Source organism: Tenrec ecaudatus, chromosome 15 (genome assembly GCF_050624435.1).
Source record: "Tenrec ecaudatus isolate mTenEca1 chromosome 15, mTenEca1.hap1, whole genome shotgun sequence".
Taxonomy (NCBI): Eukaryota; Metazoa; Chordata; class Mammalia; order Afrosoricida; family Tenrecidae; genus Tenrec; species Tenrec ecaudatus.
Window position 1 is genome coordinate 93,262,985 of NC_134544.1, and position 7,512 is coordinate 93,270,496.

General features: G+C 41.5%; 1 pseudogene; it reads left to right on the top strand.

Moving 5' to 3' along the window:
* Window positions 1–365: 365 nt before the first annotated feature.
* Window positions 366–7,224, top strand: LOC142427601 (small ribosomal subunit protein RACK1-like; annotated as a pseudogene).
* The last annotated feature ends 288 nt before the right edge of the window (window positions 7,225–7,512 follow it).

Sequence of the window (7,512 nt, forward strand, 5' to 3'; positions counted from 1 at the left end):
GAAGGATCAGTTAAAGACATTAAATGATTTTCAAAAGTTGCTAGGAGATATCAATTGGCTCCACCCATATTTAAAGATATCCACTGCTGACCTTAAGCCATTGTTCAATATCTTGGAAGGAGAAAGCCACATTACTTCTCCTCGAGAAATCACTCCTCAAGCTCAAAAAGTATTAGAACAGGTTGAAAAAGCCATTTCTGAAGCGCAGCTAGATAGAATAGACAAAATCTCCTTTTCAACTGTGCATTTTAAAAACTGCCTGCGCGCCTACTGCGGTATTGTGGCAGACTGGACCTTTGTTGTGGATCCATGCTCACTCCTCACCTTCAAAAACTATTGAACACTATCCTTCTATGGTAGCCACAATGGCCTTAAAGGGAGTTAAAACAGCTATTATGCATTTTGGAAAAGAGCCTACCAGTGTCATTGTCCCATATACTAGTGAGCAAGTTGCTACACTGTGTGCCAGTACAGATGAGTGGGCAATTTTTAAATGCAGTTTTAATGGACTAATAGACAACCATTATCCTAAACATTCTTTGTTGCAGTTTGTGACTGCACATCCAGTAATTTTTCCCCGTGTCACTGTTAACCACCCCATTAAGGAAGCTTTAGACATTTATACAGATTGCTCTAAAACAGGTAAAGGGTGTTGTTATAAATAATCAAGTGACTACATTACAATTTTTAGCTAATGCACCTCAATTAGTAGAATGTTTGGTGGTCTTAGAAGTTTTTAAGAAATTCACGGAACCAATTAACATGATATCTGACTCCCATTACGTAGTCAACGCAGTATCTAAGCTGGAAATTGCTGGCTACATTAAGCAATCTAGCAAGGTAGCAGACATCTTGTCTCAAATTAGAGAATGTATTTTGCAACGAAAATATCCATTTTATATTCAGCATATACGTGCTCATAGCTTGCTTCCGGGACCTATGGTGAAAAGTAATGATTTGGCTGATCAAGCTACAAGAGCTTTTCCTGTGTTAACTAAATCCAATTTTGAACTTGCTAAAGACTTTCATGAGCTGTATCATGTGCCTGCTGCCACTCTATGCATTAAGTTTTCAATTACTCGTGCAGAGGCTCGTACTATTGTGTTGCAGTGCGCCAAGTGTGCAGAATTTATTTCTAAACCTTCAGTTAGAGTAAATCCTCGAGGCGTCCATCCTCTCGGCATCTGGCAAATGGACATTACCCACATATCTGCTTTTGGAAAGTTGCAGTACGTGCATGTGTCAATGGACACCGGTTCTGGCATTGTACATGCAACACCCCTAACGGGGGAAAAATCCAGCCAAGTAATTCAACATTGCTTAGAGGCTTGGAGTGCATGGGGCAAGCCCACCATATTAAAAACGGATAATGGGCCTGCATATACTTCCACCAAGTTTCGACAGTTTTGCTTGCAAATGCAAGTAAAACACCTCATTGGCTTGCCGTACAATCCCCAAGGGCAAGGAATTGTGGAACGGTGTCATCGTACTTTAAAACAATATTTATTAAAACAAAAAGGGGGAATAGAGGCTGTGACGGTCACTACCCCTAGAATGGCCTTATCTTTAACTCTTTTTACTCTAAATTTTTTAAATTTGGATGAGAAAAGCCAATCAGCTGCAGACAGACATGGACAATGGCCAAAGCCACCAAAGGAAATGGCCTGATGGAAAAATGTCCTAGACAACAAATGGTATGGCCCGGACCCCATATTAATCAGGTCCAGGGGAGCAATTTGTGTTTTTCCACAGAAAGAAGAAAACCCCATCTGGGTGCCAGAGAGACTGGTGAGACTAATTAAGGAGGATGAAGATCGTGGGAGCAGGAAGAATGAAGAAGACAATGATCAACCTAATAATGTTGCTGATACTGATGGTAATATGGACCCCAATAGTTAAAGGAGTTTTTTTATGGGCCATAGCTAAAACTTGGCCTGTACCTATTCCCATACACTCGAATGCGTCAACATTACCCTTATTCTTATCAACGCAATGTGATTTGGGAATACCATGTATTACACCTAGAGGGGAGCCTCCTAAGGTATATAATGCAAGCAATTTTACATTGGCATATATTTTGTGTTTTACTATCATTAATACTAGTGCACCTTGTACACATGTAAGAAATGGGTCTTTAGTCAATTGGGTGGATCCTTCTGGAGACTCTACATTTAATAATATTATATCCACCCTTATGAAAGTTGCACAAGGTGCTACAGGTGGAAGTGGCACCTCTGAGAAAGGAAAAGGTGTAAATATAACAACACTCATGATGATTCGTGAGGGATCTAGGCCCTCTGGGCCCATCTATGAATCAGTAGTGCCACCTAATGTGACCAGACGTGTCATATTACCTAGTTGTTTACCTGAAAAAGGTTTTCCGCCTTCTTTTACTCAATGTCAGTCTCCAAACTATCGGAACAAACCTATTATACCAGGTTTTGATATGACTCCATCTTTAGGTAAAGCAAAATGGAATAGCAGTATTAATATCACTGGTCCTGATAATACTTGGCCGTGGTATGAATGGATATTATATAATCAACGTGGAGCATCTACAAATAGTGACTCCTTTTGCAAAAATGTTTGGAATTAATGATACTTTATACAATGTCACCGGTGTATACAATACCACTACAAAGAGGCTGAAAGTAAATACTATGGTTAATATATCAAGAGTGCAATTTCAGCCATCACCTGTTTGTGTCCAGCCCCCATTTTTCTTTCTGTTAACATTCAACATTAGTCATGCAAATGATACATTTTGGGAAGCTTCATGTAATAGCTTTAGCAGTCAGTGTTGGCTTGCTGAATGTTGGAATGGCTCTGAGCCATTTGCCTTGATAGTAAAGATTCCCACTATGATACCTGTACCGGTTGAAGCAGATCCCAATACTTTTCCTATTGCTACACTTTATAGATATAAAAGAGATTTTGGCATTACTGCAGCAATTATTACAGCTATTACTATCTCAGCTGCAGCAGCGGTTACAGCAGGATTGACTATGTCCAATCAAGTAATAACAGCAAATGTCATTAACAATATTACGCAATCTACATCAGAAGCTTTATCTACAGTCCATAAGTTGGATGCTCGATTAATGTCTGGTTTACTGTTAGTGAACCAGAGAGTTGATTTATTACAACAAGTGGATACTCTTACGAGCATGGTGCAATTAAGTTGTGTTTCTTCAACACCTAATTTGTGCATAACACCTTTAAAATTCTTGAATGAGTCTTCTTTTAGCAGCAAGAATATATCCCAGTATCTTACAGGACAATGGACAGCTGAGCTGGAAGAACTTCAAGAACAACTCCAGATGCAGATTACGACTCTTAATGGCACAAGAATGAAACCCATAACTGTTGGAGATTTTACTTCTTGGCTTTCTACTGCCTTTTCCTACTTTAAAGAGTGGGTGGGGGTGTTTACATTTGCTGCAATAATGTGCTGTGGAGGAGTGTTGTTGCTATGGTTGCTCTGCAAGCTTAAAGCCCAGCAGAAACATGATAAAGTAATCATCACGCAGGTGCTCTTAGCGATTGAGCGCGGTGGTTCCCATGATCTTTGGCTTTCTTTGTTAAGAGAAAATTAACCCCCATAAGTTGTTAGCTCTTGCACCCCAAGGGAATTGTCCCATTGCACTGGGAAGAGTGACAGAAATTGGATCTTGGTCAGCCCTTGCACCATGTGGAGTTTTGCTCATTACATACATTAGGGTGACCAGATTTGGGTTTTTATATCCATCTTGATCTCCTGGGGCTGCTGGAGGCTCCGGGATGGATCGATGGACTTTATACCCATCTTGATCTTTTGGAGCTGCTGGAGGCTTTGGAATTGATCGATGGATTAGGCTTAAAATAAAAAAGAAAGGAGGAGATGTGGGAAGCCGTAGCTCTCGTGAGATGTAGGAAGCCACAGCTCTCGTGATGTGGGTAGACGCAGCTCTCGCCGCCATTACTAGATGGCGCCGGGCAGTCAGGGCGGTGGTCCAACTAGGTGATAAACAACCACTTAGCGCATGCGCGATGCTGAGATGACGTAGTCATAACTCCACCCTGGAGTATGCAAACGAAGGTTCTGGCGAACTCACCAATCAATGCATGAGGTTTTCGCAAATGCACCAATCAAGGCACAGCACGTCCCCATAGAGCATATATAAGCAGCAGTAGTTTGGGGTTTCAAGGTCTTTTACCGCACAATGAAAAATTAAATGCTTGTGGAAGAATCCTGTTGTGGTGCGTCTTTTCTTGCTGGCGAGACTTGGCGCGCAACAATAGTCAAATCTCAGGATGATCAGATAAATATTAATAAGGATGAATGGTGTCAGAAAGGTATGATTGAAACTTCAATGAAGAAATGAATACAAAAAGACTGAAGTCAATAAAAAGGTAGCATGTCCAAAGCAACTGTCCTCCACAAACTGATTAGTTTCCAAAACTGTCACACACAAAAATTTCTTGCACTTCACAAGAGTCCACAAAAATGTGGATTTAATTGCATTTAGCCTAAATAACAATAAATGGTAAAGAATAAGGCCTGGATTGGTCCACACATAACTCCCTGCCATCACGTCTAGTACAACTCACGGCATAGCTATCAGAGTAGAGCTTCCTATAGGACTCCCAAGCCAGTGTATCTTTACTGGAGCAGGAAGACTCATCTTCTCCTGCACATTTGCAGCTCAATGTGTAACCCACTGGACAAAAGGGCTCCTTTGTTCATATACACATTACCCAATCAAGTATCAATACAGGAACACATGAAAGGCCAACAGAAAAAGATAAGCAGCCCTAGAAAAGGCCTACCAATTTGTAAGGGAAGCTAATTCATGACACATCAGGCTCTGACAGCAAGTACTCACACTTTAAGATGTGGGTCCCTAAATGGAAGTTCCTGAGTAGTACCAATTCACCAACAGCTGAGTGCTCAGTTACCAAACAAAAGATTGGAGGATGAAGACAACACAGAAGTGCCTTAGAAGAAATATAGGGCAACCAACTCCTAAGGTTAGCCACTGAAAACCTTACAGCGTATAGTTTTACTCTGGAACCACACACAGTCACCATATGGAATTAAGTGGTAGGCAAAATGACGGATATTTATCAAATTATTATCTAATTTGGAGAGTCTATTCCTATGCAAAAATAAACTCCAAATAGATAAACATAATTATGATCATGTAAAACTATACTATTTTGGAATTTAAAAAATAATGACAGCAGGACAGAGAAAAACTAAGATGAAAACATAAGAGGATAGACTGAAAAATTAATCTGTATTAACATTCAAAACAATTTACCAGAAGGCAACAAAAAAGAGTAAGAAGATATGCAATGGATGCATGTATATGATTGTGATAAGAGTCGTACAAGCCCCAAATAAGACAATTTAAAAATAAAAAAGAAGATACAAATATCCCGAGGCAATTTTACAAAGTTTATAAATCTGCTGTAAGTTGTCAGAGAAAAATAAACTAAGTGTGCAAAAATATGAGACGTCTTCTCGGTAGTAGTTTTAAGAGATTTGAAGTACAAAATCAAACTAAAAAATCACTGTACACGTGGATCACAAGCCCTCAAAGTACTTTATCAGATAAGCAAATGGAATAACTATACATGCACATTTTGGGCAGGAAAATATATTAAATACTTCGGCTCTTTTAGTAAATTTTAACTTGGATATGATGTTCAACTCAACAATTTCCTCTCACCAGAAAGTGATTTCCCGAGAGCAACAGAAGTTCAGAAAGGGAATGACGAGAATAATGGCAATAACATTCACAAGAGTAAAATTACATTTGAACCACTTGAATCCTTAAAGCGCTACAATAGGTAGGTATAGCCTGGGCCAATCACACATTGGAAACTTGTGTATGAGTCAACACTGATAGACCAAAGACAAAACAACCAACATGTGAAAAACTCAAAAGCATTCTGAAGAAAATAAATCAATGAGAACCCAGACACAGTTTATCATGGAATATACAGAAAGCTCAAAAGAGGCAAAACTAAACTGCACAGTTTATGGATTAAGACATGGGTGTCACAGTTATGAATATTTCTTGGACATAAAATAGTCTCACGGGATAGCTAGGTTACTTGTCTTAAGATCATCCAAGCTTTTTTTCCCACGCTGAACAGCAGCAGGAGCTGGTGTCGGAGTTATCCGGTGCCATCCTTGTCACTGCTGCGACCCCACACCCGCTGCCACCCTGACTGAGCAAATGACCCTTCGTGGCACCCTCAAGAGCCACAACGGCTGGGTAACGCAGATCACTACCACGCCACAGTTCCCCGCCATGATTCTGTCTGCTTCGCGAGATAAGACCATAATCATGTGGAAGCTCACGAGGGATGAGAGCAACTATGGCATTCCCCAACGTGCTCTGCGTGGTCACTCTCACTTTGTGAGCGACGTGGTCATCTCTTCTGATGGCCAGTTTGCGCTCTCAGGCTCCTGGGATGGAACACTACGTCTCTGGGATCTTACAACGGGCACCACCACACGCCGCCATGTTGGCCATACCAAGGACGTGCTGAGTGCGGCCTTCTCCTCTGACAACTGGCAGATTGTCTCAGGCTCCCGAGATAAGACCATCAAGCTGTGGAATACTCTGGGCGTTTCAAGTGCACTGTACAGGACGAGAGCCACTCTGAATGGGTGTCCCGTGTGCGCTTTTCGCCCAACAGCAGCAACCCCATCATCGTCTCCTGTGGCTGGGAGAAGTTGGTCAAGGTGTGGAACTTGGCTAATTGCAAACTGAAAACGAACCACATTGGCCACACAGGCTACCTGAACACTGTGACAGTCTCTCCGGATGGATCCCTCTGTGCTTCTGGAGGCAAGGATGGCCAGGCCATGCTGTGGGATCTCAATGAAGGCAAGCACCTTTATACCCTCGATGGAGGAGACATTATCAATGCCCTGTGCTTCAGTCCCAACCGCTACTGGCTCTGTGCTGCCACTGACCCCAGCATCAAGATCTGGGACTTGGAGGGCAAGATCATTGTTGATGAGCTGAAGCAAGAAGTGATCAGCACCAGCAGCAAGGCCGAACCACCCCAGTGCACCTCTCTGACCTGGTCTGCTGATGGCCAGACTCTGTTTGCAGGTTACACAGATAACCTCGTGCGAGTATGGCAGGTGACCATCGGCACCCGGTAGAAATGTGTGGCACAGCTTTTTTGAAATTCAAAGACTGGCTTTCTGAAAAAAAAAAAAAAATCATATATATATATATATATCATCCAAAAGTGTAATATTCTACATTCTACTTTGGAGAGTCATGTCTGGGATCTTATCAGCTGTGAGTGGCCATCTGAGATAAATTATTGGTCTTTACTCAACTGGCATTAAAGTGAAAGATAGAAGTCAAAGATTCAATGAAGAATCTAGTCTACATTATCGAGTCTGGTTTCATCTACCCTGAAACCAGAACTAGATGGGATTGTGCCGGTTACCATGACAGATCATTCTAATTAAGTTCTGGACAGAATGGGAGTAAAATG